At 36.0% G+C, this 24,343-nt stretch overlaps 2 long non-coding RNA genes across 2 annotated transcripts; one reads left to right on the top strand and one right to left on the bottom strand.

Annotated features, from left to right (window-relative positions):
- Positions 1 to 9,293: 9,293 nt before the first annotated feature.
- Positions 9,294 to 11,269, top strand: LOC145086556 (uncharacterized). The gene is made up of 3 exons (XR_013700496.1): positions 9,294 to 9,385; positions 9,531 to 9,720; positions 10,173 to 11,269. It is a non-coding gene; the product is annotated as an uncharacterized LOC145086556 (long non-coding RNA).
- A 99-nt stretch (positions 11,270 to 11,368) lies between these two features.
- On the bottom strand, positions 11,369 to 15,511 carry LOC145086557 (uncharacterized). The gene is made up of 2 exons (XR_013700497.1): positions 12,944 to 15,511; positions 11,369 to 11,624 (listed from the first exon to the last, which is right to left on the bottom strand). It is a non-coding gene; the product is annotated as an uncharacterized LOC145086557 (long non-coding RNA).
- Positions 15,512 to 24,343: the final 8,832 nt, after the last annotated feature.

The raw sequence follows: 24,343 nt of genomic DNA, 5'->3' as shown, positions 1-24,343 counted from the left end.
CTTAATTAATTATAAATTAATTCTTGATCAATACTAATTAAATAATATGATTCCATATTAATATATTAGAACTTATAATATATTAATATTAATCATAAACATACTATTCTCAAAAGATTATCCATATAAATTGTGTCGGTGAAGTGCAACCCAAATGGACCATGCCGGGTCGGGTCAAGTACATACCAAATATAGTTATGGACTTAGACATTAATCCAACAGAAATGCCTCGTGAAAATCCATTCATGAAAAGGTACTCTACTCAGAAACACTTAGGACTCCCTATAGTTCCGCGTCGACTCTATCGGTCCCAGTATCCGTGACAGTGATACATAGGACGAAACCTTAGACGCCTAGAACTTGTGTGCCTGTTCGGCACATGACTCTATCGATCTCCATTTTATATCATGTCGAAGCGTGCCAACTTCGACGACTCTATCGATCATGGTTCGACTTCATGCAACCATGTGTAAACCGCTAGTGCTGTGTAAAAAGAACTTTCTCCGTAGCCATTCTAGCAAATAAAGGTTCTTTCGAACCTAAACATAAAACAAATAATCAAACTTAATACGATCCGTCAGTCGTCCCTCTTATCTCAAACCTTCTGAAGTACCCAAGAGAAGGGTACCAAGTGCTGTTAACCGACCCCTCTTAGTCATATGGAAATCCGAAGCGAAAGACACTGCAGATACTCCAGAAGACAATGGCCACCCGAAGCACACTCCATAGATCCCCCAGAAAGGCCCTTCGCACCTCGCACATTAGGTTCGTGAACCCAGAGGATAGAACTCATGGGACTGACCACTATAACCAAGTATATGCATAAAGGTGGTATATAATTGAGATTAAAAAGATTTAAGGTTTGTGTTTCCTCCCTACTCCCTGTTCCTCGTTGGGTTGTGGGTTTGGGGTGGAGTCGTACAGCTGAACATCCTGCCGACCTCAATTATATATGGCTTGCATACACCAAGTATTAGTGGTTAAGCCAAGTATGAGCTCTACCACGAACCTCATAGTAAAACCCTTCATTCTAGTCCGCAGAATAGGAGCCAGAGACAAGAAAACCACAGTGGGTTGAGCTACTATGATGACCACAAATCCAAAATATGTTGACATCCCAGTTTAGCCAGCTTAGTAGCTAGCACCCGCAATGGGTAAAGGCACCCGAGTCGTAAGAGTCAAGGACATTAACTAAGACCATCCATTCACGCTTAATCCCCCGAATTAAGCATCGCAGCGGATATCCCAGAAATCCGAAAGCGGCGATAATGTTAAACACTCAGAAGAATGGATGAAGAGATTAACGTTCCAAATAATGGAACCCAATACTCACTAGATTTGACCTAGACAGAGGAAACTCAGAACCTTCAGAAGAGTAGTTGCAGCAGATGCTCGCACTACTTAGGCACTTCGTCCACCCGTTACTGACGAGTAGTGCCTAGGATCCTCCACCCTCTTGCATGGAGGAAATCGTCGTTGCCCTATAGACGATCGACTTCATTCTCCGAAGTAAACACTAGGATACCGAGAACCATAGGATAACCTCCGTAGCCATGAATGCTTGATCAAAGTGAGAAAGTAGTTACGTTAAGCCTCATGACCCAGGTCCCGAAGAGATTATAGACTTGACACCAGCCTTGGTGTTAGTCGAGGGGTTATGCAGGAGCATGCGCTTTCCGCACTAGAATAAACCAAAGTCATATGAGATTCATCGGACTATCAGGTGTTCCACGAATACTATCTCACGCAGAAATAGTAGAACCACCTCCCGAGATAGTCCAACACTCATCTGGTGAAACCCTAACTCCCTGACCCTGAGGGTTTCCGTTAGAAATATCTCAAGCATCAGAAGTGCAGGTTCATTCTGCATGAGCTTGAGATAGACACCCTACAACAATCGGATAACCTTAGTCACACAACCCATTCGACGATCTAGAAAGCCTCTAAAGGCCAATGGACAGGAAACACGAAACCAAAGACAACCCGAGCTTCCTGAGAACCAACCTGAAGGACTACACTTCCAGTATTAGAGAGAACATTTAGAACTTCGGAATGACGATCACACCAATGATGATCTCGCATTAGAAGTACACTATGTTCTAAGTACCAAAAAGTTCTACCCTTCCGAGAGCTTAGAACCATCCGAGATCCTCACAGAGATTTGGTCCAACCCTCGTCAGACCACTACTACCTTCGGAAAATCCACAAGTTTCACACCCGATCGAACCACTTCCTAGACTTGATAAGTGCTTACCCGACATCACTTTTTGTACCCCACTCATCTTGATAGAAACCATTGAGAAACCTAACCTCGTAGATACACTAGTCGGAACCCACTAGCTACACGAGACGGAAATCCGCATCCCTTAGGTGAAGGTTTGTTGGAATGACAAACACAGACCAGAGTTCACCGGGGAATGCGAGGACAAACCAAATAGGAAGTACCCTCCTGCCTCTATCATCCATACCTACTTCCTTGCCTAGACCTGAATTTCGGGACGAAATTCCCTCTAACGGGGGGATGATGTGACAACCCAAGCTTATTCCGTTACATTACCCCGTTACCGTTAACGGAATATTCCATTTTATAAAAGGTCTGTTAGTTAGAGGTCGCCAAATAAATAAATGTTTTTATTTATAATACACGTCGTTATAGTCGTAATAAAGTAAATAAAAACACTTAAATTACATTTCCATAGTAATTTAGAAAAAGTTAGTTTTTATTATTACGACCACTAAATCGGGTGCGACCAAAAGCCCCGTTTAACGGCAGTATTGGGTAGATTTCCACTGAGCTTCAACTCCAACCCCTATATAAGGGGGAATAAAATCCATTTCAACCTTTTTCACCCTCTCTCTCTATACTCTCTCTCTAGGCTCGTTTTCGACTCAAATCCGCAACCAAACGCTTCCAAATTCTAAATCCACTTACCCTAGCTTGTTCTAAACATTATTGGTTGTGTTTGTAACCCGGAAATCGACCATTTAAGCTGTGGAAAAGGAGTTTACGGCCTAAGATCCTCCTTAGGCCGTAAACCCCTTAAATGAGGCCAAAATGACCCAAACTTGTCCCATTGAGCCTAGGAACCAATTAAGGAATTTGTCTAGGAGTGTTTAATCATCAAAACATAAGATTTTAGGGCATAAAAGAGAGTTTACGGCCCAAGCACATGCTTAGGCCGTAAACACCTCTTAACCTTGCAAAAATGCCCCAAACACACTCCCAAACCACCCTTAGGCTTAATACATAAATTAGGGACATGCTATTTCGGGTTTAGAACATTTAAGCACATAGAATTGAGGGGCAAAAAGGATTTTACGACCCAAGCACATGCTTAGGCTGTAAACACCCCCAAACCATGCCAAATGTTAGTTTTAATTCCCCCAAATGGCCTCATCCTTTATTATAAAATGCTAGAAGTGAAATAGGGACTTTAAACTGCAATAAAACCAAGGGTACAGGAGTTCACGGCCGTGAACTCCCATAGGGGTGGTTCATGGGCCGTAAACTCCCATATGGTCCCTTTAAACCCCTCCAATCCACTCATACAACTTAGATTTGGACCTAGTATAATTCCACGATCAAGATAAAGCCTTTAAACACCCTAGAAAACCCTCACCATGAGTTTACGGCCGTAAACTCATGGGGAGTTGTCCCAGGGCCGTAAACAGCATATGGAGAGTTTACTCTCGGAGAGTAAACTCCATTCCTAGGCCATACACACCCTTAGATGTTACCCGGGACACTCCAAACACTTAACCAAAGTGTTTTCCGCTACTTAGGGTGCGTATACTTGTTTAATTAGTATTATATATACTAATTGTATGTGAACATATGTTATCATATGTTAAATAGGTCATTGAGTGTGTTCGAGTCTTTACTTGACACCGAGCACCCAACCGGCACCTTCGTCGGATCCACTTACACAAGGTGAGTTCATACCCCTGATTGAACCTTTCAAATGCTTTTACATGTTTTATAGGGGGAATACAAGTTAAACATGCCAGTCATCATAGCAATCACATGTGATTGATAACCCGCATGCATAAAGATTTACCACACTGTAAACTGTTTTACCGAGTAGGACGCTATAAATGGTTTTCTAAAATGTTTTCTCTTGTTCAAATCTTTTACTTATATTGTTTTATCAGAATTCATTTTAAACTTGTTTATAAAGGTTTTCCAAAGGATTTCCAAAGGTTTTCCAACTTATTTTACAAAAGAATACCCTGTCGGGATTTCTCAAGTATAAAAGTTCTCTTTCATGTTGTATACTTTTACTTGTTAGTTACCGCTGCTTCGCTTTCACTTAGTTTAAACTCCTACTTGATAACGCTTTCACTTCGTGATGCGTTTATACCTGTTATTGCCTCTATTTCGCTTACACTTGTAGTCGCTTATACCTGTTAGACGCTCTTACTTCACCAATTGTCGTTTCCACTTCGTGGTACACTTATATTTGGTACGCTTATACTTCACGATTCGGTTATTCCACACGATTCGGTTAATCCACACGATATGTTTCCACTTGTTACACACTCAGTCGTAGTTAGATGTATGTTTGTGCTTGTATAGGTACATATAAATAATGATTGAAGGACTTAGGAAGGCTCGTTCGCCCTATTTCCTTTTCTTCGTTGAGATGTGGTCTGGTGGGATCGGATGGCCGTCCGAAGGTCGTTTGGTTCATTAGTTATATATTATGTATGCGAGCATAGACATATAGGTTTACTCTAGTCATTTCAGTTATGAGTCTCTACCTCTAGTTCAACACTTATATTGGAAACCCACTACCGACTAGAAACCTACTACCCACTATTTGGAAGTCACTACCCATTATTTGGGATGCATCTTCGGGACACGGCCTTCTCCGTCGTCTAGTTGGTAACCAAAGTCTCCTGTAGGGAGAGCGGACATTGTGTGTATAGATCTATACGGGATTGACACCCCCGCACCCAGACTACTAGCTACAGTCCCGGCCTACCAAGCCAACAGGTGACAAATGTCATATTTTATAGACGCTTGTAGGGCGTCTGGTACTCTAGTCAGTATGGTTACGAGTATCCCGGGTTACTATATGCTGGAAACCCTCTTTCAGAGTCACACTGTTTGTAGACGTCGTTAGCTGTATCTTTCATTTGATACTGTCTGGGTTCTGTACCCTCTGCTTTTAGACCTTGCTAGCCGTACCTCTCATTTGGTACCGCCTGAGGTCTGTGTCTCCTTTTGTTATACAGAGCCAGGCGTGTCGTTCATTCGATATTTTCCTGGAGTCTATGATTCCTCTTGCCTTAGTCAGCAGTCTTCACTGCTGAGGCATATCTCATTTCCCTGATTTCTCCTGCTTTCTTTAACAATAAAATTCTGTATTTTGATAATGATAACGTCTAAGGGAAAACTACTTTTTACCACAATTACTCCGTCCAGTCTTGGTAGAAGGCTGCTTTTATTAAAGAAAATATAGGATTTCTGGAAAGAACTCTAATACACTGTGAATTCTTAAACTGCTACTTTTTATAAAGTTATTTGAATAAAATGACACTAAATACTTATGAACTCACCAACATTTGTAAAAATATTGATACTCGCTTTTCAAATAACTTGTATTCTCAGGTCAGCTTTAGACAGGTACATTCCCGGAGCTGTTGATGAAGATAGCTTAGTACCAAGCTGTACTTATTATACTTACTTGTATTACTTTGATGTATTGTAATGTAAACCATGTAAAACTATTACTATTAATGCAATGTTTTGTTGTACTTTGATTACTATAATGCATGTGTTGTGATACTTGACATGACGTCATCCACCCCATAATGTTTTCGCCGTTCCGGTTTTGGGGTGTGACAAGGTCTGATCACATTATAAAATCATTTTTGTTTAACTAGGACACATAGGGTTTCACCAATTAAAAAAACGAAAATGCAGATCAAGCTTTAGCTGAAGCTGTTTGAAGTCGTTGCCATGCTTACTCATCAAGTCATGGATGAAATCGAGCCTTTGATTGACAACAAACAGCCAAACCTTGAGGTTAAAATATCTATAACTAATTAACTATATTTCTTGTTAGGGTCATGATAACATTGTAGTTTTTTTACTCATTGAATTTAGAAATAAAAAAACTCATGCCAAAGCACTCAGACCACCTATTTTTAGAAAGCTTTCATGTCATGAAGGCCATAGCTGTCCTAACCATAGAGATTTTTAGATATTACTTAACATGAAAAGTCATTCGATTTTGTGATTTTTTTACTTAATTTTGTGATTGGTGATCTGCCATTCGTATCTTTTTCATGCGTTTTTAACCAACAATGATTAAAAATCATGACCCTTTTTTTCCAAGGTATATATTTAGGTGTCAAAAATATTATTTTCGTTTAAAATAATTAAATAGCATGGCCCTTCTTTTTTCAAAAAAATGGTAAACTTCATCTATGATTCCTGAGTATGGGATTATTTATGTCGTTGACATAAATTATTTTCTTGTCATTTTAAAAATCACATTATCTTTAACAAGGTATAATTTCCTAGAGATTTCACCAATTTTTTCAACGGCCACCATATATACTAGTCAAAAGCTAGGATGAGTACATGAAATAAAACAACAAGAAACATGCCACTAGTCCGTCATTCTTAGGGTTACAAGTTACAACACCAGTTACACCCAGGAATGTTTAGGACGTTTGGATAACGCACTTGATTATTACTTGATTCTAATTGAGTTCAGTTGTTATTTTATGCTTCATGTGATGATTTTTAGTAATTATAATTGAGATTGGATTGTGTGAATTCGTTTGATGTCATAACTAAAATAGTATATTGTCATTCCACCATTTTTTCCTAGTTCAAGTAGTGTAAGAATAAAGGCAATTGGTTGAATCAACATGTATTATTCCAATTTCTGATATTCAATCTTAATATTTTAATAGGTAGTTGTAAGATACTTTATTGCTAATTCACCAATTGTTCCTAATCCATTTAGACATAGGAAGCAAGACAACTAGTTAAATTAACATATTGTGTGTGAATCTAAACTGTCTGATAATTGAATCAAAAGTATCTTAGTTTTCTCATTAAAAGTTTGTCTCAATTAATAAAGTTTCAAACATTTTTCATTGTTTTCGGTGTAATTAGTTTATAACAGTTGCAAGTATTATTTCTTCTTTTATTGACTATTCAACACAAAGTTTGAACACGGACTTCTCGTGGATTCGACCCGACTTACCCTATCTTATAACACCCATTTCCTTTTAATGATTTCATAATAGGGTTGATAAATAATAACGAGTACTTGTATAATTAAAGACTAAATTTTATAAGTTTGGCAAGTGAATTAATTAAATAAAAGACTTTATATAAATATAAAGGGTTAAAATAATAATAATAATAATAATAATAATAATAATAATAATTAAAAAATAAATTGATTTATTTAAAATAAGTATGGTTTATAAGTTCATGCGGTATAGTGCAAACTGTGCAATTTCCCGAAATAAGTTTTGAAGAGGAATTCGAATACAGGGTCAAAAATGTTAATGTGCCAAGTTTCAGGGACCAATATGCCATTTCAGAAATTGAAACTCCATTCACAGTATCAACGTCGCTGTCGTTTTCTACATTTTTAGACCAACAATCTCGATCTTTTTGAAAGGAATTTCATCCTCTACCTCAAATACGCTTAGACCCGACCTTTGAACCTAACCACTCTCTTTTTCAGCTCCATTATCGAGAGAAATCGACAAAACTACAAATTTGGTCCCTGTGGTATTCAAAAAACTTTGGATAGTGTCCAAAAAGTTTCCAACTTGCATGGAAAGTCCAAAATCAAAGTTTTTCTGGGTTTTTGGTCCCTGATACACTTGAAAAGTCGATTTTGCCCTTTTCATTTCTTTTTTATATTTTCTTTATTTATTTTGGTATTTAACTAATTAAAAATAAAAAATAAAAAATAAAATCTCACCAAAACCCTCCTTTCTCTCTCTCTCTCTCTCTCTCTCAAGAAAGTCAAAAAAAAACCCGTTACTATATTTTCCTAACCCTTTCGGCCTTTTCTCTCATTGTCCATCGACTACATCCCACATGCCTCCATCTACTTGACTTCTTCCTTACATGGTCTGCCTGAACTCTTTCTTTCTTTCTTCTTTCTCTCCCTCTCCATCACATACTCTTTCACTCGCCCCTTTTCTCTCTCCTTCGCAATGAGTTTCTAGAGCGAATCCATGGATACTACTGAACTTGAGAAGTTCACAGCCTCACCCCTTACCCACGTTGCAACCGTAGACGTCCAATGGTTCGATTTCTAGGTGGATAACTTTGATTTATTGATTCGATGTTGAAGGTCAAGGGTTGGATGTGGTGATTTAAGTTCATTGGGTTTGATTTCATGGAATTTATGGGTCTTGGTCTTGATTTAGTTGCAGTTTTGTAATGGTTTTTGAACATGGATGAAGGTCTTGATTTAGTTGAGTTACAGAGTAAAATCGGAGGTCCAAGAACACGAAGATCCAAAATCGGAGGTCCAAAAAAAGGGAATTTTATAAGAAATCAAGAAATCTGTGTGTATATATGTTCTTGTGAGTTTCAGAATTAGACTCCAAGAAATTTGTTGTTGCTGTGTTTGTTATGTTTTTCCCCATTCTTCTTCCATCTCGATTGTTATTTCCAGACGCAAAGGGAATGAGGCAGTGGAGCTGCTATCGCTTGCCACCCGTCACCGACCTCCACCTCGTTGCCGCCACTGTTGTGAACCATCGCCACCTCCGAATGCTGCTTCCGTCGACCCTCTCTGTCCAGCCACCACTCTAATTTGAAGGTGATTGCCTTCCCCCTCTTGTTTGCTTCGTCCGATTGAGACAAGAGACTCACTGTGATGAGATTGTTTCCAATTGATGTGGGTGCTTTGCGCTAGAATGTGTGTGTCTTTGTGTTTGGGTTTCAATTTCTTTCTATTACTTGATTTTGGGTTTTGTTCATCAATTTGGGGTTATCAGAGATAAATTCCATGAGATTTTTGAGAAGACGAAGAGAAAGAGAGAGAGAGAGAGAGAGAGAGAGAGAGAGGGGGTGAGGATACTTTTTTTTTCTTTTTTCTTTATTTTTTAATTAAAATAACATTAGAATAATTATAAAAAATACAAAAAAGAATATAAAAGGGCATAATCGTCTTTTTAAGTTTTTTTGGACCAAAAACCCAAAAAAACCTTGATTTTGGACCTTCCATGCAAGCTGTAAATTTTTTGGACCCCATCCAAAAGTTTTTGAAAACCACAAGGACCAAATTTGCAGTTTTGTCAGAGAAATCGGTTAGCAAAGTTTGGAACCCGGCTAGGGTTTTTATATGGAAGAAGCTGCTAGTGAGATCGTTTCAGTCCACCTTCAAGCCAAGTAAGTGTCTTGCTCACCCCCTAATATTATCCCCAATCCTTCGCCGTCGCTGCGGTGCTCGGCGCTGCCTCCGGCAACCCCGAAATCGCCAGAAACCACCATTACCGAGATTTTTCTGTTTAATTCGTTTTATTTGGATTTTTAGCGAGATATGGACATTATTTTGAGTTGAGGCAACCGGTTGAGTTTAGCAGATGAATCTGGGAATTAGGAGGTCCGAAAGTTGATTCCGTTTCCGATGAAGAAAGTCCATCTATAAACATCCGAATTCAGGCACCATGCCCCCCTTCTCCTTCTTCTGCATTTCGTCCAAGATTCCATCAGAAAACCTCTTTGTAAGTGTCCTTTTGTACTTATAACTTACTGCCTTTCTGTTTTTGCGCATATTACCGAAATGGGTTGTTTTGTTTTTGTTCTCTTTGAACAAAGTTGCCTTTGTTGGGAATTTGGGGTTTTTGTATCTGGGTTTTGCACTTTTGCTTATATTATAGTCATTTCTCAAGATTCACCTTTTGTTTTGTTTTATTTGTTGTTTTCCTCGGTTCCTGTATCTGAGATTTACTCAATTTTTAGTTTTTATCTGTTAAGTAGCTATTTCTTGCTTACTTCTTCAATGGGTGATTTTCTTCTTGTTCTTCTTCTTACATTCGTCAATTCACTTGATTTAGGGTTTTATTATCTGGGTTTTGTTCTTTATCCTTGTTGTTCTCCCAAATAGGTTACATATTTGTATTCCCTAGGGCATTGTAATTTATAGTTTACTGAATCGATTCTTTGCCTTTGACAGAATATTGCCACGAGCAATTTGCTCTTCTGAAGTTGTATCCAATGTTGTGGTACAAATGGAGGCCTCTTCTGATACGATCAATTCATCTCTTACAACTTCAAAACATAAAGGCGCCTTTGGGTGTTCAACAAAACAATCCTTGTTAAAACAGCCACTCAACAAAGATTTAAAGCCATTGAGGGCATTATTGTCATCCACCACACTAGACACATCCGCTTCTGTTGTCAATGGTTGAAAAATAGGAGTGTTGTTGCTCAATCTTGGAGATCCGGAAACTCTTGACGATGTGCAACCTTTCTTATTCAACCTTTTGGCAGATCCGATATACACCATTTTTTTTCTTCAATTCAAACACTTTATGCAAAGTTTCTGTAAAAAGGTTATTCTTGAGACAACCTTTGAACTGGCCCACATTGCCTTGGAATTATCTGATATGTAAATCAGGTACACAGGGTCCCACTAGGTGACCGACATTAAAGCCTTATTTTCTTTCTGTAAAGATTTTTGTAAAGTTGAAGGTTTTTTGTTTTAAATTTTTGGGTAAATGCAAGAAATAGCAACATACTTTCATGGTTTGTGTATTTCAGTATTCTACTTTTATTTCTTAGGGATAATGACATAAAAACCATTAAGTTTCCAAGTTTTTGTCAATTTTACTCTTTTGTGGATTTTAGGTTTATCAAAACAGATGTTTGCAACTTTTTTGTTTTCTTTTTTTTTTTCAATTTTATCCGCTAGTTTATTAAAATCCTTATGTTTGGCAGAAATGTTCGGTTTTGCCATCTTTTTTGGTTCATAAAAACCATTAAGTTTGGTTTTCTGGTTCATTAAAGCCATTAAATATGGCAGAAAATTTCAGTTTTACTGGATAAATTTGCAAAAAGGTTAAAATTGAAAAAAAAAAGTTGCAAATTTGCGGCATTAATGGACCTAAAATACGAGTTTGGGTAAAACCGACAAAAACTTGCAAACTTAAGGGGTTTTATGGCATTTGCTCTATCTCTTACAATATTCTACTTTGAGAATTCTATCCAATTATAGCAATGTCATCCGATTACAAAACAATTTTCACTGCTATAATTGGGTAGATTATTGAAAGTAGATTGCATTAATAAGAAAAAAAGGTTGAAAGTAATATTCTTTAATAGAAAGAATTAAAAAAATGAAAAAAGAATGCTACAAATACAACACACAAATAAATTGAAGTATGCTGCTATTTCTCGCATTTATCCCTCTATTTGTTTTGACATTCTAGTTGTGGAAATATGTGTAAATCTTGACAAATTAACTACACACAGGATATTATTCGACTACCAAGATTGTTTCGTTTTCTTCAAAAGCCTTTGGCACAATTTATATCGGTTGCTAGAGCACCCAAGAGTAAGGAAGTGTATGCTGCAATTGGTGGTGGGTCCCCTCTTTGCCAGATGACCAATGATCAGGCATGATACTCTGTTTTAAACATATGGTTATGTCATTATTTGTCTAATAACTGGAAGTCTTTGCTAAATTTAAGCCGTTTTTAGTATGTTTAAAATGTAAATTTGTTTATTTGGTATTTTGTGTTGATTTAGGCTAAAGAGTTGAGGAAAGCACTTTATGAAAAGAATGTCCCAATAGAAGAGTATGTAGGTATGCGTTACTGGCATCCATTCACTGGCATCCATTCACTGAAGAAGCAATCGAGCAGGTATGCATTTATATGAATTTAAAGATTCTATTTTTTTTTGTCTCATGTTTCTTTTATTAAGTGGATTTTGGACTATTTTGTTTTGGCTGAAGGGAACTAGAATTAATGATCCTAATAATATTTAGAAATGAGATGAAAGTTATATTGGATATGACATTGAAGGGGGAAATAGTTCTCCATAAAACTTAAAATATGAATAAAACATTGGCTTAATGGATATTTTGTTGATGCAAGTTGGAACAACAAAAAGCATTCATGAATTTTTTTTTCTTTTTCTTTTGTGGGTTCCTTCCAAAAGTCTACTTTATGATGTTGGTTGTTCACCTCGGTCTCCTATTGAGAATGCAAATGTTTCTAGCATTTCAATGGAAGCACACCTATTTAAAATATGAACATTAAACTTCAACCCTTTTTAATTTGATGCTTATATGTGCTTCTCATGATGTCTTTTTATCAAGTAGTAAGATTACTGAAGACATTTTCCTTGTATAGATTGTGGTTTTTGATAGCTCCTTACTCTTATGGACAATTGGAATATGACATGATCATATCAAATGTTGTTTCTTTTTTTTTTTTTGGGGGGGGGGGTGAATGAACCATTTTACCCTTCTGTTTTGAGTTAGTGCAATTGACAAATGGTTGTTTGTTTGATATATGTTCTGACTATAAATTAATTCCAAATGACAAATTATAAATCTATGAAATACTTCAACAAAAAGTATTTGGTATAGATAATGATATAGATTCTTAATTTATTGATATCAAAATTATAAATGTATGTAATACTTAAATAGAGATATTTATAAATGATGATATAAATTCTTATATATTTAATATATACATAGATTCCAAGTTCTGGTAACTACCATGATAATTTAGTAATAAATTAAGTCAAGTTATTCAATAGGAATCATTGACCATATAGAAGTTTATGAAGATATACCAACTTCCAAGGTTAAGGTCATACAATGATGTTGCTATGTAATAAACGATGAAAGCATCTTAGAATTTGATGTATAATTTCCTAAATTCAAGGGTAATATAACTTAGATCGGCACTGAGTCATTGATTAGGAACATACCAGTAACTGTAGTAACTATCGTCGGATCCTGGACGGCTTCCTTAGATCATATCACAAATGCTCGACTTCTAGCATTCCCTCCTTATCCCCACAACTTTGGATAATGCTTCCTCATATGCCCAATCTCTTTGTACTCATAACACACTCTATCTCGTATTGCTGTTGTTGCGGTTCCTTGATTTGTTGGAGTTCTACACTTATTGGAAAAATGACCTTTTCTGCCACAGTTAGTATAGATCAGCAGGCTCTAGTACGATGATACCCATACAGATTGCACTTTGGATTACCTCCTGTGGATCAATGTGTACTGGATCAAGGTGGTAATCCCTGCTGGGCTGTTGTAACTGCATATGCGTGAACCACTTCACACCTCTTCTTCTCTGATGGCTGCCTAGCCCTTCCCTTGGAGTCTTCCAAACTTTCTCTTCTTATCCTCTGCCTTTGGGAGATCAGCCATCTGGACCATTGTGCCACGATGTATCTCTTGATTTGTCAGGTTGAAGGCTAGTCTCTTAGCACTGTCATACGTGGTTGGCTTTGAGGCGATGACTAAACCTTGAATGGGCTAGAGCAACCTCCAAAACGTACCTTTCTATCATCTTATATTCTGAAGTAACCATTCTGGGACATAAGGTGGTGAGATCATTAAAACGGTTCATATAAGCGGCTATATCGACTTTTTTCATCATCAAATTCCATCGTTCCCGATCCAAAGTTGTTATTTCCTCGCGGGGGCAATACTCCTTGGAATCCTCTGCACAGAAGCTCGCTCCAAGCCAAGGTATTCACAATCCTTAAAACGGTTCATATGAGCTGCTTTAGCTCGCGGTGAGATCATTAAAACGGTTCATATGAGCTGCTTTAGCTCGCTCCAGGCCATGGTATTCACAATCCTTGTTTTCGTATAACTAGTCCACCGGCTTAAGGATGCATTTGTAAAGGTACAAGTGGCAAATTTTACATTGGAATCCTCTGCACAGAAGCTAATCTCAAATTCAAGACTCCATTTTCTCTGTCCACCAAGTTAAACCGCTACACCTTCCTTTCTGTGGAAGGATTTTGGTTTTCAGTTACATTTGCATTGTGATTTCCCGAAAGGTTACAAAAGGGTGGTTTGAACAGGAAAAGTATCTATTTTACATACAAAAGATAGAGTAGTGTGTATAATCTGATTTACAAATTTTCCATCCTTCAAACCCAAAAAATATAGTTCCCTGCTTTCTTAGCTCGCACTATCTACCATATTCCAAAGTAAAATACTATTGATGCAACTAATTATGCAATTTGAATATGTAGATACCCGATCATCACCTCTGTAGTAACTACAAAAATCTACAAAAATCTTCGACACTATCACCCTTTGCTCTAACTCTCTCACATGATGCTCCTATCCATCTGTCATAATCTGTTGATGCTGGACTGGACCTGAGAATCAGCCTCCTCTAGATGGTCGTATGCATGGAGGAATTTCATTTCATCCACATTTATCCTCTACTCTAACTCTTGTACCTTATCATCCAACAACCTGATCTCCCTCCTCAATGAACCACGATCCACATCGTTATGATGTATAATATCCTCATGTCGGGCTACCCATGGAACCAATACTGATATCGGCATATCATTAGGGTCCTCTGGAATGGGATCTCGTAATGGTGTCTGTGAGGACTCACCTACTTCATAAAATCTGATGCTCTCATCCTCTATCCACTCATCTACCTGAGGAGTCCACTTGTGGGTGGGGTACGACCTCTTTGTTGCCCTAAGTGATGATGGAGAGGATGTTGCTCTCTTTCGGGATGGAATGAGGATGGATTTTCTTGGGGGTGTTCATCGCCCTAGGCCCTGAAGCATGCAATCTGAAAGGTCGTCTAGAAGGTGGGGGTAATGATGTCACAACCTCCAAGGATGACTCCGACTCAGTCTCGCCAAGCTCGACAGGGTCGTCACTGGATGATGACTCTAGATAAGGTGAGCTATCCACAGGGTCTTTGCCAAACTCCTCATCGTGCTGCTCATCCTCCTCAACGGGCTCCTCATCCTCGAAGGGCTCATCCTCCTCATCCTCGGCGGGCTCATCCTCCTCCTCAACTGATATTGGTGTAGGGGTAAAGGCATCTCATAATCAACCTCCGTCTCTTGGGTGTGTGGTACAAACTGGTCCTCATCCGATGTGGGATACGACACCCAAGCCTATATGTTCTCCATATCGCTCTGATATCCTGCACCTGCACAGAAAAGATGTTTATGAGAGATAGCATGAGAATCAACAAATACAAATAATTTCCTATTATAATTATGTAGTAGATAGTACCGTATCTCCTGTGATTCTCTATATGGGGGGTATGTCGGATACCTGAATCTATCCATTAATCCAGATATCCTTAAAGGGTACAACTCAAGCTTAGTGCTAAATCCTCACGTAACAGGTCTCGATCTAAGCCTCTAATCCAAAAGTCTCAAGAAGTAGAACTAAGTTACCGATCCAAGAATCCTCAAGTGTTTAGCTTATTAACTACCTTATCCAGAATTAGGACGTGCGTCCGTCGGACCATAATAAAACTTAGTGCGCATTCTAAATCTAGTTATGGTATTGCCGCAATACTGTATTAACCCTAGATATAGTTTTTGACCTAAAATTTTTAGTTTTTGTTTACATGGATTTCTTGTTATGATAATTATATTAGTTTTTAGGACTTTATGTATATATAACTCTATATCTTATTGTGCAGGACCATTTTAGCATAAAAGGTGTTCTAAAATCTAGCAACCCAAAGCAATAGTTCCATGTCACCTCCCCCGTAAGTAGTTTATTCGTATGTTAATTAATAATAATACTTTTATTAGGTTTATCCTAATTAGAGTGTATGCCCTAGGTTATAGTCGTAGTTCCTAAGTAATTATTAGTTGGTTATAACCTATAGCTCTGATACCAATCTGTCACACCTTAGGCCGACGGCGGAATCGTCGGTGTGTTGCGACGTAGGGACATTGAATCACGGTGACATGTATATTGAACAATACACAAAAATATAACACAAACATTACTTTTATTTATTAAAAATTTATTTTAGGTTACATTGTTCGATAATCAAGCATACTTCCTAACCATAACTAAACATAAAATAAGCAAAGTCAACTTCCTGCTACTTCCAGGGCGACTTCCTTCCTTCAATAACTACCCTTCTTACTCATTTTCCTGAGAATACATGTATTTTGAAAACATCAACATAAAGTTGAAGAGTTCACATGTTTTATATTTTTCTCCTTAATCCTTTCGCTTAGTTGAAATCTTTTTCTTTTAAAATCTTTTATTTTCCTTAGGATATATTATCAATCCTAATTTTTTTGAAATCTTTTTATTTAAAATCTTACATTTTCCTTATGATGTATTACCTATCCTACTTATAATTTTTACCGAATCATACAACTACTAGAAAGTGTCCCTCTAGGCAGTTTTATTTATGGTTGATGGGCATCATTACAATGAGCCCCTATAATCGATGCTATGGACTTGATATATTCCCCGCACGACGCTTCATCGACGTTTAAAATAGATTTAGATTTTAAGAACGTTATCCTGTACGGATTGTAGCTAGCAATTGCAGGTAGGGGTGCAGTCACGTATAGATCTATACATATCATTCTGGCTCTCACAAGGATTAACGATTATAGGACGGGGGTTAGCCGAAACTAATAAGCTAAATGATGAACAATAACAATTCATCTAACACGTGTTTTGTTTAACCTTAAAGTATATTAACGTTTTTATCTTTTCTTTTAGGCTTTCTTTGATACAATTCCTTTCCATTGTTATATATATATATATATATATATATATATATATATATATATATATATATATATATATATATATATGATTTTTAAAATGACAATAAAATAATTTATGCCAACGACATAAATAGTCCCATGCTTACGAATCATAGATGAACTTTGCGCTTATAGGAAAGGGTGGTACCATTTTTTAGAAAAAGAAGGGTCATGTTTTTTAATTATTTTGAATACAAATAATATTTTTGACACCTAAATGTATACATTGGAAAAAAGGGGCCATGATTTTTAATTATTGTTGGTTGAAACGCATAAAAAGGATACAAATGGCAGATCACCAACCATAAAATTAAGTAAAAAAATCACAAAATTCAATAGCTTTTCATGTTTAGTAAAATCTAAAAACCTCTATGGTTGGGACGGTTATGACATCATGACATCGAAACATTTCCAAAAATAGGTAGTTTGAGTGCTTTGACATGAGTTTTTTTTCTAAAATCAATGAGTAAAAAAAACTATTATGTTATCATGATTAAGTGTGTGTGTGCAGTAAGAATGTACTTTTGCCTCCATTTGGTGCATCTAGGAAGCTATGTCAACCTTCATATATTCACAAAAACCAACAACATACAAATAGAATCAGGTAAGTTTGAAGAAGATGAGATTTTGATTAAAAGTTAGAGCCTCTTTTATTCTACCTATGAGAAAATGAATAAATATAATAAATCTAGTTCAAAACTCACATCTAATTATAATGCTACTAACCCGAGTGTATAGAGATATTTTTTTCACCTAAGACATGATTGTGGACATGGAAACAAGCAGATGGAAATTTTCAACTTGATTTATTATCTTTATTCATTTTCTTCTAGATTGAAGAAAGCAAGACCAGAAGAAAAAAACAAGAATTTCAAAAACAAATGTGAACATATGACATAAATCAAACCTAATTAACCTATTGAACGGCAATATAAACCATAAGTTAGCTATGCCCATTAGCGCTCCATCGATCTACATTGAGAAATAAAAATAACAATTAAACATATAAATATAAATCCATTTGGGTTTCAAAGGGAAATGTGTTTGATACGAACAAAAGAAAGGGGATTTGAATTTCAAATTAACGACGATGATTAGATGACTACTCACTGTTAGAGATCTTATCCGAGGTAAGTTTCACTGAGGACTAATAGTATTTGCATTAAAATTTTGTAATAGTATAGATGTAGAAGTTAATTAGTAATAGATATTTTAACCTCAGGGTCTCGCAGTTTGTTGTAAAGCAAATGCTCGATTTCATCCATGACTTCATGAGTAAGCATGTAAACGACTTCAAACAGCTTCATTTGAAGCTTGATCTGCATTTTGGTTTTTTAATTGGTGAAACCCTATGTCTCCTAATTAAACAAAAATGATTTTATAATGTGATCATACCTCATCGGTGATCATATTGGAGTACCCAAGGTTTAGTGATGCGACAACTAGGTTTGCAAGACACCACGAATGTATACAAGGTTAGCTATGAAGACACCCTTTGTATCAGCATAGGTGGAATAGCCTACATCTCCTAATGATATCATCTATAAGGATATCAAGTGGCATGTCAAGGTCATCTCAACGAAGAAACATAAAACTTTTTTAATATATATTTTAGATGAATATTCAAAAACTAGCATTAAAAAATGAAAAGAATTTTACCGGTGTAGGGTTAGGTTCATCACCAAGACTAGGATAGTTATGGACTCCATCGAGATATGTCATATTATGAATCCATGACAAATACACTATGACAAATACACTGATTCCATTTTCCTTACATGCCTTCATCCTACAAGACAGTCGGTCAATGGGTGAGGAACCACTACTATAAGCAGCATCTCAAAAAGATAAGACATTTTACAAAATAAAATTGGGAAAACAAAGTAAACTTTGATTTTGAGAAACCTTATCATATGAAACATAATCTTCCAAAGGATATAAATAATTCGTAGAAGAAACTAGATTGCAATGGTAACCTCGGAGATAAGGAGCTTGAGTATTTCTAGAAGTTCTTCTCACATGCTGTTGTGGATGATTATTAACATGTTGTGCAATTTTAGGTTCATTGTTACTAACAACTTAATCAAGTGACTCATTACTATTAACAGTAGGAAGAGTAATGACATTGTTGACAATAAGATTAAGATTGATATGTAAATCATCATGTAAAGGTATTGGTAAAACAATTTTAGGAAATGGATCAATGGGCTCAGTAACTTTATCTCTTTGAAAAGGAAAAGGGAGTTTAATGAAAAAAAGCATCTCTAGGGTAAAGAACTTGTCTAAACTATATCAAAGAATTTATAGGCTAAGCATACTTCCAGAACTACGCGAAAAACAATAAGAAAAAGAAAGTGCAAACATAATTAATGAAAATCCAAAAAAAAAAAACAATAGCATATAATGATAGAGAATGATGGCATTGGTTAGGATCATTCAACAAAATCCCAAAACAAACGTCGTCATAATATCAAATCATATGAGATTAGACGACATTACCTGCTGCCTCACAAACATTGTGTAAGTAGCTGCTCATCCAGTGAGTTTCAGTCGCTCAGCAATCTCAATAGCCTCCTGAATCTGGTGAACAGACCAATCAGAAGGCTATTGCGATTGCTGAGCGACTGAAACTCACTGGACCAGTAGCTGCTCATGCTACTTACACAATGTTTGTGAGGCAGTAGGTAATCTCATATGATCTCATCTAATTTGATATTATAACATAGCGTTTATTTTGGGATTTTGCTGAATGATACAAACCAATGCCATCATTCTCTGTCATTATATGCTATTTTTTTTGGATTTTCATTAATATGTTTGCACTTTTTTTTTTCTTATTGTTTTTCACGTAGTTCTGGAATATAAATTCTTTGAAATAGCTTGTAGACAAGTTCTTTACCCTAGAGATGTTTTTTTTTTCATTAAACTCTTTTTTCTTTTCAAAGAGATAAAGTTACTGAACCCATTGATCCATTTCCTAAATTGTTTTACCATTACCTTTACATGATGATTAATTACATATCAATCTTAATTTTATTGTCAACAATGTCATTACTCTTCCTATTATTAATAGTAATGAGTCACTTGGTTAAGTTGTTAGTAACAATGAACCTAAAATTGCATAACATGTTGATAATCATCCACAACATGTTAGAAGAACTTCTATAAATACTCAAGCTCCTTATCTTCGGGGTTACCATTGCAATCTAGTTTCTTTTACGAATTGTTTGTATCCTTTGGAAGATAATGTTTCATATGATAAGATTTTTCAAAATTAAAGTTTACCTTGTTTTCCCAATTTTATTTTGTAAAATGCCTTATCTTTTTGAGCTGTTGCTGCTTATAGTAGTTGTTCCTCATCCAATTGACCGGCTGTCTTGTAGGTTAAGGGCATGTAAGGAAAATGGAATCGGTGTATTTGTCATGGATTCACAATATGACAGATATATGGATGGGGTTCATAACTATACTGTTCCTGGTGATGAACCTAACCCTACACGGGTAAAATCTTTTTCATTTTTTTAATGCTGGTCTTTGAATATTTATCTAAAATATATACTAAAAAAGTTTTATGTTTCTTCATTGATATGACCTTGATATCCCTATACATGATATCATCAGAATATGTAGGCTATTCCACCTATGTTGATACAAAGGGTGTCTTCGTAGGTCACATTGCACACCTGCATGGTGTCTTGCGAACCTAGTTGCCGCATCACTGAACCTTGGGTACTCTAATATGATCACCGATGAGGTATGATCACATTATAAAATCATTTTTGTTTAATTAGGAGATATAGGGTTTCACCATTTAAAAACCAAAATACAGATCAAGCTTTAGATGAAGCTGTTTGAAGTCGTTTACATGCTTACTCATGAAGTAATGGATGAAATCGAGCCTTTGATTGACAACAAACTACCAAACCCTGAGGTTAAAATATCTATCACTAATTAACTATATTTTTATATTATTACAAAATTTTAATGCAAATACTTTTAGTCCTCATTGAAACTTACTTCGGATAAGATCTGTAACGGTGAGTAGTCATCGCTTGGTTAATTTGAAATTCAAACCCCCCTCTTTTGTTCGTATCAAACGATTTTCCCTTTGTAACCCAAATGGATTTATATTTGTATTTTTACTTGTTTTTATTTCTCAATGTACATCGATGGAGCCCTAATGAGCATAGCTAACTTATGGCTTATATTGTCAGTCATTAGGTTTGATTTATGTCATATGATCACATTTGTTTTTGAAATTCTTGTTTTTTTTTCTTTCTAATCTTGCTTTCTTCAATTTAGAAGAAAATGAATAAATATAATAAATCAAGTTGAAAATTCCATCACCTTGTTTCAAGTTGAAAAAATATCTCTACACTCGGATTAGTAGCCTTATAAATAGATGAGAGTTTTGAACTTGATTTAGTATCTTTATTCTTTTTCTCATAGGTAGAAATAGAAGAGACCCTGATTTTTAATCAAACTCTCATCTTCTTCAAGCTTACTTGATTTCCATTTGTATGTTGTTGGTTTTTGTGATTATATGCAGGTTGACATAGCTTCCTAGGTGCACTAAATGGAGGCAAAAATACATTCTTACTACAGACACACACTTGATCATGATAACACGGTAGTTTTTTACTCATTGATTTTAGAAAAAAAAACTCATGCCAAAACACTCAAACTACTATTTTTGGAAATGTTTCATGTCATGAGGGCATAGCCGTCCCAACCATGAAGGCTTTTAGATTTTACTTGAAATGAAAAGTCATTGGATTTTATGATTTTTACTTAATTTTATGGTTGGTGATTTGCCATTTGTATCCTTTTCATGCGTTTCAACCAACAATATTTAAAAATCATTGCCCTTTTTTCCAAGGTATATATTTAGGTGTCAAAAATATTATTGGCATTCAAAACAATTAAAAAACATGACCCTTATTTTTCTAAAAAATGGTACTACTCTCTTCTATAAGTGTAAAGTTTATCTATGATTCGTGAGCATTGGACTATTTATGTCGGCATAAATTATTTTCTTGCCATTTTAAAAATCATATTATCTTTAACAAGGTATACATACTAGTCAGAAGCTAGGAGGAGTACATGAAATAAAACAATAAGAAACACGTCACTAATCCGTCATTCTTTGGGTTACAAGTTACAACACAGTTTAACCATGTCAATTTTTTGAATTTGCTTTTTTTTTCTAGCATTGAACCATGTATAAGGCACTAGTTGAATCTCTTAAGCTAAAGTCTTATGAGACTTTGGTCCCCATGTTGGTTTTATCAGAATTTTGTAATCATGGTCTCTCAATAATCCATTCACATTGTACGAGTATTTTTCGATTTTAGTGCAAACATCATACTTGCTGAAACGATTTTCGGATAAGCCATCGTGGAATATAAATGGAAAATAAATGAGTATGTGATCACAAGTCATGTCTGCGCTGATTTATCCAGAAATAACATAGTTGAAAGGACGAAAGCCTCTCATAAGTTTCTTGGCCTCCATGCGATTGAGGGATCCTTGTATAAAGTTTTTTGTTATTTGGGAGTCACATGTGTAAGGGAGGTTCTACTTTCATCAATCACAATCTCGCCAGTAGAAAATGCCGACTTGGATGCAACTGTAGATATCAACATTCCTAAAACAAGTGTCGCCACATCAGAATTTGCACACATCATTGTAGGAAAAAATGTTGCGATACCCAAGATACTTTATGACCACCACCCTTGTTATCTGTAACTTCTTCACGATATCCTTCATCAACATCAACATCAATAGTGGGTGGAGCATCAACACCAATAGTCTAAGCATCTAGTTGAGACCTTTTCATTTACATAAAAAATGTAATCTGCAATCTATATGCAAACCGTAAACATACTTTCATAGCTTTTGGTATAATTTCACAACATTCAATAGATTTTTCAAAAATCATAAGGCATACTTTCACAACATTTCAGAGAAATATCTTTCATCACAACAAAAACAGGAAATCAACAAGATTTTAGGAAAAAAAAACAAATCAAGAGAAAGAGAATTTTGCAGCAACCCCCACCTCTTGTAGTCAACTCGTAGAGAATGAATGTTTAGATCCCTAAGAGGACTGTTCCAACATCCTCGCCAGTTCAATACTCAAGGAGCACGACCCAAGAAATAGCTATTATGATCTCGAACAACAAGATCATATCCATGCTAACTAGAAGGACCGACACATCACTGAGCAAAGCAAAACCAACAAAATGTTGTTTGAAAGTATGGAAACTACACCAACTACATATTAAATCTTGCATCCCGGTAACCTAAATTTCGAGACTTCATATCAAGACATACTCCTATTTTCACAGATGGTGTAACTCGTTGTACTAGAGGCCCTGTTTTCCAAGATCTTGGAGGGATATTTAACATCCAGCTTAATACCCAATATCTTGGGATAAGTTTGATGAGGAAAAAGGAGCCCATGAAATAAAGAGATATGATCTCAAGTGTACCAGGCGACATTCAACCAATACCAGAGGTCTCACATGTCATCCATAGGTTTTCAAGATTTGCACCCCCAATATGCAACATTGATGTTCTAAAAATGTTTTAGATGGCAAAAATGAAGATGTATGATGGAACCACAAATTCCGAGGAGCATCTCACCTAATATAGAGAACGCATGGACATAGTCCCAATTTCATAAAATGTTAAGGAAGCTTGCCTATGTAAGGGTTTTGGTTCAATCCTTACATGATACACACACTAAAATGGCTCCTAAATGTTTGTCACACACCTAAACCAAAACGACGGAAACGTATGGAGGCGGATGACTTCATGTACAGTATCATAACAATTGAATAATAGAAATCAAAACATTACAACCATTTTATTGAATATTTAATAAGTTTACATTGTGCTCAAAACATTGTTTACATGATTTCCAATGCATATGATAAAAATGAATAACATGATGCGATGACGTCCCATCCACCAAAAACTCTCGTGGTTTACCTGTAACTGGTTTCTTGAGAATACAAGTGATTTTGAAAAGTGTCAACAATTAAGTTGGTGAGTTCATAAACGTTTTTGTATGAGAAGAATTTGTACTGTTTCGTGAAATTCTAGAAAATCTGATATTTTCTTTATAAAGTCTTTGATAGATCTTTATTGAATCTATCATATACCCCAGACATTCTGACAGATTCACAGGAACAAACCACTCAATAATACCAAAAATTAAAGATAGATTTCCATTCATTCGAGAGGAATGGTCTCTCCAAGAAGAACAAAGTTCTTTACAGATTAATTCTTTAGCTAAGGACTCCTTATAACAAAAGGACTATATATACTACCACTTGAGACAATAAAAAAGGAAATAACAGCCAACATAATCATGTGCTGACCCCACTAACAATTGTTTCCACCCATGATTGGCTGCAGACTCACTAATTGACAAATTAAAAGAAAGGACTAAAAGACTAAAATACCCCCTTTGGCAAAATACCAGCATAACGAGAAGGAATCACCCAATTGCCTTTTATTTCCCTTTTGCAATAGACAAGTAGAGTATGGGGCTTATCAATA

This window comes from Lactuca serriola, chromosome 2 (genome assembly GCF_051521515.1).
Source record: "Lactuca serriola cultivar US96UC23 chromosome 2, Lser_US96UC23_V15, whole genome shotgun sequence".
In the NCBI taxonomy this organism is placed as follows: Eukaryota; Viridiplantae; Streptophyta; class Magnoliopsida; order Asterales; family Asteraceae; genus Lactuca; species Lactuca serriola.
The sequence above is the reverse complement of the archived record's forward strand: the minus strand, read 5'-3'. Positions and strand labels throughout refer to the sequence as shown.